Below are 12433 nucleotides of genomic sequence, written 5' to 3'. Positions count from 1 at the left end.
GCATGGCAAAAACTAGCCATCGACCCACATCTCATACTCTATACCAAAATAAAGTCAGAATAAGTATAGAATTTAGCTATAAAAGGCAATACCATAGACCAATTAACAGATTAAGAAATAATGCATTGATCTATGGAAAGGGGAGAAATTTATGACCAAACAAGAAATAGAGTATATTATAAAATGCAAAATAGAATTTAAAATATATTACATTAAAGGTTTTGCATTAATAAAAACAAAGCTACAAAGGTTAGAAGGAAAACAGAAAGCTGCGAAACAATTTTCACAGCTAGGGGTTCTGATAAAGGTTTCATTTCTAAAACAGAGAATTAATTCAAATTTAAAAGGTTACAAGTCATTCCCCAATTGATAAATAGTCTGAGGATATGAACAGCCAGTTTTCAAACAAAGAAATTAAAGCTAAGTACAATCATATGAAAAAGATTTTCAATCATTACTGTTTAGAGAAATGCAAATTGAACTATGAGGCACCACTTCAATCCTATCAGATTGGCTAAGATAAGTGCCAGGTACTACACAAAAAATGCATATTCCTTTCTATTCCCATTCAATTTTCTTCAAAGGTCTATCATGCTTAGGTTTTCTAACAATCTATTTACCTCCTTAACTTCCTTCTTATTTATTTTATGGTTAGATTTATTTAAATCTGAGAGCAGGAGGTTGAGATCTCCTACCAGTAGAGTTTTGCTGTCTATGTCTTCCTGTAAGCCATTCAATTTCTCCTCTAAGATATACCATTTGGTGTATACATATTTAGAATTGAAATTGCTTCATTGTCTATGGTACCTTTTAGGAGGATATAGTTTCATTCATTATCCCCTTTTAATGAGATCTATTTTTGCAGCTGCTTTGTCTGAGAGAAGAATTGCTACTCCTGCTTTTTTCACCTCAGATGAAGCAAAATATATTTTACTCCAGCCTTTTACCTTTACTCTGTATGTATCTCTCTGCTTCAAATGAGTTTCTTGAAAGTAGCATATTGTAGGAATCTGGTTTTTAATCCAGTCTGCTATTTGCTTTTGTGGGATAGTTCATCCCATTCACATTCAAAATTATAATTACTGACTCTTTATTGCCCTCCTTGCTATCTTCCCTCTGTATTTCCCCCCCTTTTTCACTTTATCCATATTCCCCAGTATTTTGTTTCTGAATACCACCACCACCAGTGTTTTCCCCCTTACATCCAACTCCCCTCTCCTTTCTTTCCCTTTTCCCTTTGCCCCTTCTTCCTTCCCTTCTTTCTGTTAGTTCCTCTTTTCCTCCCCCCCTTTCCCCTTTTAATACTTGAAAGGTAAGGTAAGTTTCTTAAATTAACTGAGTACTGTGTGTGTGTGTTAACTTTAAGCCAAGTCTGCTGAGAGTAAGATTCAGGCAGTTCTCATCTCCTCCTTTCTTCCCCTCTATTGTAATAGGTCCTTTGTACCTCTTTATGCAATGTGATTTACCCCCATTCAATCTACTCTATCCTCCCATCTCTTTAATGTCCCTCTTTCTAAGGAGATATTGTTTTTAAATCATTCTATCAGAGTCATGGTTAAGTCATGAGTGTCCATTATTTCTGGCTAAGTATATTCTCTCTAATAGAGTTACAATTCATGAGAGTTATGAGAGTCTTTCTCCCAGGTAGGGATATAGCCAGTTTCATGTTATTGGATAGCAGTTTTTTTTCCTTTACTCTTTTTTAACCTTTTCATGTGTCATTTGGTCTCTCGTTTGAAGTCCAAATTTTCTATTTAGTTCTGGTATTTTCATCAGGAAAAAGTTAGAAGTCTCCTATTTCATTAAATTTCCATCTTTTCCCCTGGAAGAGAAGGCTCAGTTTTGCCAGACAGTGAATTCCTGGTTGCATTCCAAGCTCCCTTGCTTTACAGAATATTGCATTTCAGACCCTTCAATCCCTTGATTTTGATGCAGCCAGGTCCTGTTGATCCTTACATAGCTCCTTGATATCTAAATTATTTCTTTCTGGCTGCTTGCAGGATTTTCTCTTTTATCTGACAGTTCTGGAATTTGGCTATAATATTCCTGGGCACAATATTTCATTTTGGGATCCCTTTCCAGAGGGGATTGATGTCTTCTTTCAATAACTATTTTGCTCTCTGTCTCCATGATATCAGGGCAGTTTTCCCATCACTAAATCCTGTAATAGTGAGTCCAGGCTTTTTTTCTCTTGAAAATTTTCAAGGAGACCAATGATTCTTAAGTTGTCTCTTCTGGATCTGTTCTCAAGGTCAATGGTTTTTGCCAATGAGCTATTTTACGTTTTATTCTATTTATTCTATATTTTGGTTTTGTTTAACAGATTCTTGTTGTCTCATGCAGCAATTAGTTTACACAGACTCCATTCTTTTTTTAGAGAAGAATTTTCTTCATTTACCTTTTTGCAATGTTTTCCAATTGGTCAATTCTTTTTTTTGAAGGCATTTTCCATTTATCCCACTGAGGTTTTGAGAGAATTATTTTCTTTTTGCATTTGTCCAATTGTATTTTCCAAGAAGTTGCTTTCTTGTTTCAAGGTGTTAATTTTCTCTTTGGTTTCTTTTCCCAAATTTTCCTATTGATATATAAATTCCTTCCTTATTTCTTCCAGGAAGTCTTTATGGGGTGGAGACTAAATTACATTCTCCTCAGAAGTTCTAGATCTCTCTGAGTTAAGGTCTTTGTTTCCAAGGTAGTTTTCTATGGACCCCCCCCCTTCTGCTGTCTTTTCTTCATTTTCCTAAGATCTTGTGTTGGGGGGAGGGCCTGGTTCACAAACCTTTGGTTTTGAGGTCCCTAAAGGCTTTGGTCACTGGGCTTAGTAACTCCAAGTGGGCTGGCCAATAGGGGGTGCTAGAGGCTTTGCTCATTGGGTTTAGTAACTCCAAATAGGCCAGCCAGTAGAGGCTGCCTGCTGCTTTTTTCTGGAGTTTCTGTAACCTTGATTTGAGGCCCTCTCTTTAGGCCTGGAGGGGGTAGGTGGCTGCTGGATACTGTTATCTTTGAACAATATAGGGTGGACCTTGGGGCAAGAATGTTAAACTCCCTATTCAGCTGAGGGAGCTCTGCTGTCCACACCTGAGCCTGGGTGACTGGGGTGGGTGGGGGTGCATTGCTGTGTTTGTTTTGGGAAGAGGACTCAGCTGAAATAAAAGTATGGAGCCCGTGGTCCCCCAGACCAGCCTAGCCCAGCAGATCAATGTCCAGCCACACTGTAACTCTCTGTGCTAGAACACACCCTCCAGCCCCACTGGAGTTCCCCAGACTGCTGTTCCCACAGTCAAAGCCTCCACAGCTGATCTTAGGTTAGTCTGGCTCTCACCCTCCATACCCCCTACATCCCCAGCCCCCACTGGCTCTCTGCCCCCAGTTATCCACGGTCCCCTGAGACAAACCTTGAAGTGGGTGTTTTTCTCCTAGTTCCTTTTTCTGGGTTTTATCACTTGAATTTCTGTTAAGAGGTTTGTTTCATAATATTTATGAAGGAAAGCAAGGAGAACTTAGCACAGTGCCTGTCTTCTCTCTGCCATCTCGGCTGGAAGTCCTCCAAAGACCGTGCTCATCATTTCTTAAAGCAACTTGTAATTCTTTGCTACTATAAAATGAGCTGCTATAAATAATTTTTTACAAGTAGATCCTTGGCCTTTTCTTTAATCTCTTTAGGATATAGACCTAGTAGTGGTATTACTAGTCAAAGGGTTTTAGGTTAATAGACTTTTGCACATAGTTCCAAATTGTTCTTCAGAATGGTTGGGTTAACTTACAACTCCACCATCAGTGTATTAGTGTCCCAATTTTTGTACATCCTCTCTAGCATTTATCATTCCTTTTTTCTCATGCTAGCCAATCTAATAGGTGTGAGGTGGTATTTCAGAATTTTTTTAGTTTGTTTTTTTCTTATCAGTAGTGATTTAGAGCATTTGTCATTCGACTAGTGATGGCTTTGATTTCTTCTTCTAAAAACTTCCTGTTTCTATTCTTTGACCATTTAACAATTAAAAAAATGGCTTGCATTTTATTTTGACTCAACTTCCTACATATTAGAGAAATAAAGCCTTTATATGAGAAGTTTTCTCATAATTTTTTTTCGCATTTTCCTATTTTAATTCTAAATTTGGTTGCATTAGTTTTGTTTGTATAAAAACTTTAAGTTCATGTAATCAAAATTATCTATTTTACTTCCCATGATCCTTCCTTTCTCTTATTTGTTCATAAACTTTTCTTTTATCAATAGCTCTGACAGGTATACTTTTCTTTGCTTCCCTAATTCTAGTTTATGTCTAAATCATTGGTCCATTTTACCTTATCTTTGTATAGGGTATCAGATGTCAATCTAACACCAAATACATTCATAACAAACTTGGTTAGGTATAGCCAACTGAACAACTAGACAGCACAGTGGATATATCCTACCTGAGGCTCTGTGACTTGTTATGATATCATTTAACTTCTCACAGGCTCAGTTTCTTCATCTGTAAAATGGGAATAATAATAATAATAATAATAATAATAATAGTACCTAGAACTGTTGTTAGGATAAAATTAGATAACATGCTAAGTTTGTTGTAAACCTTAAAATACTATGCAAATATTTACTATTGTTGCTATAATCATTAATACTTTAGTGTTCCAGAAATCCAAATCTAAATACAATGCCTGTTCTTAGCTAAGTGTTCTTATTTCAAATCAATTTTTCTTTTTCTATGTTCATTGCCTACAATAGACAATAGTAATTTAAAAAAAATGATAATATGTTCCTATGGCCTTGAGTTTCTTATCCAAGACTTCATGTTCTTTGAGAATCAGTTTTAGATTCCTTCTAGTTGTATCATTTGGGTCTACATGAATCATCAGAAGTCAGTCAATAACATCTGTTAAATGTCTACCTTCAAAGAACTCACAATCTAATGGGGGAGACAACAAACAAAAAAATGTGTAAACAAACTATATACAGTGTGAAGAGGAAATAATTTACAGAGGAAGGGCACAAAATTAAGAGGGATTAGGAAAGGCTTACTGTGGAAGGAATTTAGTTGGGATTTAAAGGAAACGAGAGAAACAAGTAGATGGAGATAAGAAAAGAAGAGCATTGCTGACATAAGAACAGTAAGAGAATGTTCCTGGAAAGAAAGGAGATCAGTATAACTCAAATGAATATGTGCAAAATAAACAAAAATTTAAAAAGTGAAGAGGGATAAGGCAGAGATTATGAAGGGTTCTGAAAACCAAAGGATTTTGTACTTGATCCTGAAATGTGAAAGACAATCACTAGAGTGCATTGAGTAGGGGGATACCACAGTCAGACCTGTGCTTTACATGAGCAAACTTTTTGACAGATCATTGCAATAGTCCAAGTCATTGGCAACAACATTAAGTCATAATCAAGTATGACAGATTTGCCTTTTCTCAGCAATACAATGATCAAAAACAATTCTGAAAAACCTGTGATGGAACTTGCCATCCACATCCAGAGGAAAAAACTGTGGAATGGAGATTAAAGCACAATATTTTCTTATTTAAATTATTTTGTTTTTTTCTTTCTTGTGATTTTTCCCTTTGGTTGTGATTCTTCTTTCGCAACATTACTAATGTAGAGATATATTTGACATGATTATCCAAATATACCTATATCAGATTATTTGTTGTCTTAGGGAGGGGAAGAGAAGACAGGAAAGGTGAAAAATGTGGAGATCAAAATCACAAAAATGAATGCAGAGAACTATCTCTACATGTTATTGAAGAAAAATATGAAGACAAAAAAGAAAAATATTTGACTTAAAAATCAATTTTCTCAAAATATGAGATAAATATCAATCTACTCAACTTTCTTTTCCTCTATCCTTACTTCTGAGTCAGACTGATCTTTCTTCTTCCCCCTTTCACCACATATTCCTATCACTTCCACAACTAGCTTATTTTTCTTGATTAAAAATGGGTCATAGAATAGCATTTTCTCTTATTGGTTCTTTCAATGTTTAAGAAAGAAAAATTTAACTAATTTTTAAAAGAGAGAGAGAGAGAGAGAGAGAGAGAGAGAGAGAGAGAGAGAGATCCAATTGATTCTAGATAACTTAAAATATCTCACTATTTCCTAATGTCTCATCAGGCTTATGATCTACTGTTAATGTACTGGAATTTTAACTTAAAAGAACTAAGAGTTGATGTACTCCAACTCTTTCATTTTACAGATGAGAAAAGTGATCCCCAAAGAAATTTTATTCATTCAAAGTCAGGCAAGAAGTAAGCAAAAGATAAGATTCAAACCTAGGTCACCTGCCCCCAAATCCAGTGGTCTTTGTACCACTCAGCCATGTAAACTGATTACAGTAGAAGATATTCTTAAGGCCACCGAAGCCATGTCAAAAGGCTACTGAAAGTAGCAAACTCACATGAAATAGAATAGGAATGCAAGCAACATGGATTTTAAATTGTAAATCTACAATGGCATTATATGTGAGCTAAAATAAGCAAAGATCAACATTATAAGGAATTGAGGAACAGATCACTTGAGAAATTTTAATTGCATTCCATTGCTAAGTGAAAATAAAAGTGTTCTTTCCCCATGGGTGTCCTCCCTCTTTCCTTTCCATTTTGCTTTTCTCCTTTCCTTCTCATTCCTTCTTAACTCTTCCCTCTGCTCCTGGAAGGAAGATGGTGAGGAGGAAAGAGGAGGAAAATAAACATTTCAGTCCTTAGTTTTCAACACTTTAAATCTTAACACTGCCACATGCTTTAGTTTAAGCAAAATTATCATAATCCACAAGACAGCATCAAGACAACAAACAATATTAAAAGGTCCAGCAGAAAGAGGGGATTAAACCATTATCCATAATGCAGCCACACTAATTAGCACAGACCCTTAGGCCCAACAGATGGAAGAAATCCGGATCAGGCCTAAAATCAGGCAGTTTCCCAATAAGGATAATTTTAAAAAACAAAAGAGAAATACTGACCCCCAAACTCCAGTTGTTTTTATTTTAATGTTATAAATCATAGTAAGATATTCTCTTGTGGCATGTTCCTAAGAACATAGAAGCAGTTGAGGAAGCTAGGTGGCACAGTGAATAGAGCACCTGCCCTGGAGTCAGGAGGATCTAAGTTCAAATGGAGCCTCAGAAACATAATAATTGCCTAACTGTGTGACCTTGGACAAGTCACTTAAGCCCATTGCCTTAAATAAATAAAAATTTTAAAAAATCAAATGTTTAAAATAAATAAAATATGATGCTAATATAATGTTTACTTTTAGTTTTCTAAGTCAATATGTGGCTGCCAGGTATTTGTTTCTTTTTGAGTTTGACATCATTGATTTAAATGCCATATCCCATGGAGGGCTTTGGGGTAATATTGAAGTTGAGTGATTTATCCTGGATCAGTCAATTAGTGTCAGAAGTGAGCCCAGGTGCTCCTGACTCTAAGGTTGGACACAATATACCGCATCATAATGCCTATTTCCTGAACACAGTAGACGTTTAATAAATGTTTTTAATAATAAAAACATTACAGAAGGAGTTGTAAAGTGAATCCTCGAAGAAATCAGAGGATCAATATGGAGAAATGACTTTTTAGCAATAAAGGCATTTGGGGGAATCTTAGAAAAGGTTGTTTTTTCAGATTAAAGGAATAGAAGTTAGATTTGCACAGAGGGAAATATTAGAAATAACATCTTTAGTTCCAGGAGATGAAGATTAATAGAAACATAAAAATTACTATAAAATCCCTGTTACAGGATACTTTTTAATCCTGTTGCTAGATAAAATCAACCTCTGGTAGATGAAGGAAACTGGAGCTTGGGGAACAGAAAGCAGAAAGGGAAAAAAGAAGAAAGGGAAGCGGGAATCCCTTAATAGCCAAACTAAAGAACTAAGCATAATGCTTAGTGCATCCCTTAGTAAAACTACATTGCAATCATCTAAAATCCACTGTTAGTTTCTACCCAGTAAGCCAAATTCATTATCCTAATAAAGGACCACTGATCCAATTCATGCCTTTATATAATGAACACTTTAAGAAAAGAAATGGAAGATGCTGAATGTGGCAAGCATAGAATAACATAAAAATGAAATTCAATATATTTTAACAGGTAAGAAATTGCTTGTTACTGATCTGGAAATCATTCCTGAATCAGCTTCATCTTTATAGTATCAAGTCACCAACTTGTAAGAGCAAAAATCAAAAATAAAAAGCCAAGAGAAAGAACAAAAAATGAGAAAGATATGATATAATTTTAGCAACTCCACTCTAATCATCTGAAATAATTATTGACAATGAAAATGGAAAATCAATGGAGAAAAAGATGTTAAGACAATTATGTAGAGAAATTTAGCTCATACAATCAATTTTTATAATGACACCAAAAGAACATAAAAACCAACAGTCAGCAAATACTTGACCTGGGCCAAGAAAAGAGCTATGGTATCCAAAGGCAAAGTTGGCTTCATTTGCATATCTGTTTATAAAGTATTATGGTTGGATTATTGTGAACAATATCACATTAGAAGATAAGAATTTGTGAAAGGGGAAATCAGTTTAAAGAAAGCTTGAAAAGAGATCCAACTAAAAAAAGACATCCTGGAGACATTAAGGAGAAACCTATAAGAAGGATAAGAGGTAAAAAATGGAAAAGATTTAGATGAGAGAGAGCATGTAAGAGATTGCAAAAGAATAAGAGCAGATGAATCATCAACTCTTCTTAATCAAGGACTATGGATAATGACTATAAAATCATAGCCCTACATATCTCCCTAGAAGAAGTGGGAATGACATAGAAGAAAACAAAGACTAGAACAGTAGTTAGACTAGATAAGAACATACAATGGAGGTTCATGCTGGAAGCAACGCAATTTTCAATACATGTAAAGATCAATTCCCAACATATTTGGGAAAAGAAAAGATATCAAAGTTGTAGGGTAAAATAATCTTGGCCCTTGTCATTACCAAAAAAGACAATCAAGATAATAATGTAAACATAGTTTGAAGGCAGCACTAATGAGACAATATTAGCAGGAAACAGACAGGCTGTCATAAGTGATATACTAAAATAGATCACATCTTTATCATCTCACACAATTTAATTAAAGAGTAGAGAGTGCAAGATCCACAATGTTTATGGTTGTTAACTATAAAAGAACATAAGCCAATAGAGCAAAATTCTGCCTTAGACTCCTTACTACAGAGTCAATCTCTTATGCTAAAATTATAAAATCCCTTAATAACTATGAGAAGAGAGAAAACCTTGTTAGATGAGCCTCTTTTGTCAAGCAAGGAAGAGTTCTAATATGAAGTTCAAATTCAGAAGGCATTATTAATGAGTTATTAATTATTAATAAATTATGATGTCCTATAGATATTCCCACTTCTATAGGATATTGTACTGCTTGCATTAAGTTCTAAAACATTTCAGAGCCTCTTGTGGCATTCATAATCACTCAATAATTTGGTCTGACTATTCATGTAAGAACAATAAGTAGTTATTTTGCTAACAAAGGATTTCATCTAAGAAAATTATAATTAAAAAACTTAAGAGGGCAGCTAGGTGGTGCAGTGGATAGAGCACCAGTCCTGGAGTCAGGAGGACCTGAGTTCAAATCCAGCCTCAGACACGTAATAATTACTGAGCTGTGTGACTTTGGGCAAGTCACTTAACCCATTGCCTTAAATAAATAAATAAAAAGACTAAAAAAAAAAAAACTTGGGCAGATCAAATGGGAAGGGTTGGTGATAACCAATAGTCAGTCTATATGCTCTCTTAATATCTTCAATCTGTCAGAAGAACTCAAAGAAAGCCTTAGCATATCAGAGGGAACCCCTGGGACAAATTAATTAAAATATGAAGAAGAGTCACAGATAGAAATGAGTGATTTACTGTCTTCATCACTGAAAAGAATATCCATATCACTGGGATCACAGATTGATTGGAATATTGGATTAGGACCATCAGGCTCCCTAAAACTGTCCGTATTCCATAGGTACCAAAGAATAATGATGAAGCCTTTGCTTCATAATTTCCATGTAGATAAATTTGCTACTTCATAAGTAATATCCCAATAGAAACAGGGTGGGAGAGAAGTGAAGAATTTCACACACTCTTTTTGATAACATAAGATCTGAAAATGCACTAAATTATTCTTTTCTTTTTTCTTTTGCATATACATATATATATATATATATATATATATCCCATTTAGGCTATCTTAAATCTCATAAAGGTTAGAGAGAGCTAATTGATGCAAAAGAAAAGTCATAGAATAGGAGTGGAGATGTGATTTGCTAGGAAATATGTTTCTGTGATATGAGCTTATTGTAATAGTCAATTTGTGTGTATATACATATGTATGTATATGTAAACATATCTTAAGGTTCAATGGTAAATAAAACAATAGTAAAGGCATAATACAGTCAGCATCTGTTTTGATTTTTAAAATATCAAAATGAATTCCTAATTAGAGTGTTTTTACAACTGAAGAAAAAACTCATTTCTTAATAAATATTTTATGGTATAGAAAAAAATGTAGGATTAGGATTAAGTGTCAAAAATGCCAAGTTCCTAATAATCATAGACCTTACAAACCAGTGATTAATGCTACTAATTAGAGGATGAACTACTGATTTGTAGACAGCAATCATCTAATACCAAGTTATTAAATAGATGCAGACTTCATCTCTAATTTTCCTATAAAGTCATTTTCTCTTCTCTTGTTCAACAAACATTCTTTACATTTCAGAAAGTGGGGTAGGAGAAGAGATGATGAAAAAGAATGTAGGATCTGGAATCTAAGCAAACCTGGGGTTTCTAACATTTTCTAACTAGATGTCTCTGGAGAGGTCACTTAATCTATCTAAATTCAGTTTCTATCCATAAAAGAGGGATAAAACTACCTATCTCACTGGACTGTTGAGAAGAAAGTTATTTGTAAAACACTACAGAAAAAAGTTTTATAGTTTACTAGTCATCATACAATAATGTCATTCATCCTGTGATGAGTGTTCAAAGTATACTGAAAAAGACAGCGGAGGGGAAGGGGATGGAGGGGAAGAAGGTGGGGAGGGGGAAGTAAGAAGGACTAAATTAGTTTGTATATCATTGTCATTTCATTTACAGAAATAAAAAACTCAAATGTCTTCCTCACCACCCCAAATCTTGAGACCAATTTAATAAAAGTCAGGAGCAATTTCAAGTCCTCCTGAAAGTAAGGGGGTGGGCAAGAAATCATACCACCACCTCATTTGTAGATGCCAATCCTCAACTTCCAAATCTCCAAGACAGAAATCTTAATCTATAATTCCCCCCCCACCAGTATTCTATTCTCTTTCACCAGTCTCCTTCTTCATCTACTTCTCTCAATATCATAAAAATCTAACCATACTTTTAAGAAAAAAACCAAGTATGATAGAGGAATCAAGGATGGCAAAGTCTAAGAATCATTTCTGGAGAATGTTCAATGTATTTAAACAACTAAAGATTTAGCCTTTATAACAATGATCATGGGTGGAAAATCTGGAATCATGTTTTACTTTGATCTAATCATACCTCTACCAGTAATATCAGTTCTTCTCCAACCAGGACTGCTACTTCTATCAAGCAGTTGTTGGTGCTGAGGGAAGGAAGCTATTTTCAGAATCACAGGAAGATATATAATTCAGGATCATAGAAAGATATATAGAAGTCCAGAACCGATGTACTGAAAAGAATTTTTAATAAGACTAGTCTTACAACTACAACCAAAAAAAAAAAAAAAGAATCTCCCTTTCAAGCAGGATCTATCTTTATCCAAACTATGCATGTGCTTTTCAAGTCTAGACTACTAAGAAACTCAATATTAAGGGGAAAAAAAAGAGAAATACACTGTCAGAGACTGCTTTAATGGAACATGAGTTTGACATCCCTACTACCTACCTGATTCCATTAAACTAAAGGAGGCAGTAAATAGGGAAGAGAAGAGGAGGGGAAATGGTTCTAATGAAATATTTAAGGATATCAGGAAGAACAGCAGCATCAGGTTTTTAGTTTACCAAAAGAAAAAAAATCTTCCTAACATGTCGGCCAACAAGTTGTTGTCTATTGATAAATCCACCTACCAATTAGGGAGACAAATAAATTAGAAAGGTAGATCACCTATCCTAGTTAATAGAATATAAAATCCAAAAGGTATGAAGGAATGTAAAATAATAAAGTATAATGATTGCCAATTAATGGAGAAAAGCAATTGGTATCATATCTCCAAATCTGTGGATCATCTCAAGGCTGTTGGAGAAGTCTTGGAATACAATAGAAACAGATTAAATATTATTTGATACAATGTAACAGAGATGACAATATAGTTAATGCTTTAACAATCCCTTGCTGTAGAAAGAGTAGTTGGAATTATCCTTGATGCAGAAGATAAATTGATCTCCTGGACTGATATTTGCCATCTTTTAGATGAACATTTTT

The sequence above is a fragment of the Macrotis lagotis genome, chromosome 2 (assembly GCF_037893015.1).
Source record: "Macrotis lagotis isolate mMagLag1 chromosome 2, bilby.v1.9.chrom.fasta, whole genome shotgun sequence".
In the NCBI taxonomy this organism is placed as follows: Eukaryota; Metazoa; Chordata; class Mammalia; order Peramelemorphia; family Peramelidae; genus Macrotis; species Macrotis lagotis.
The sequence above is the reverse complement of the archived record's forward strand: the minus strand, read 5'-3'. Positions refer to the sequence as shown.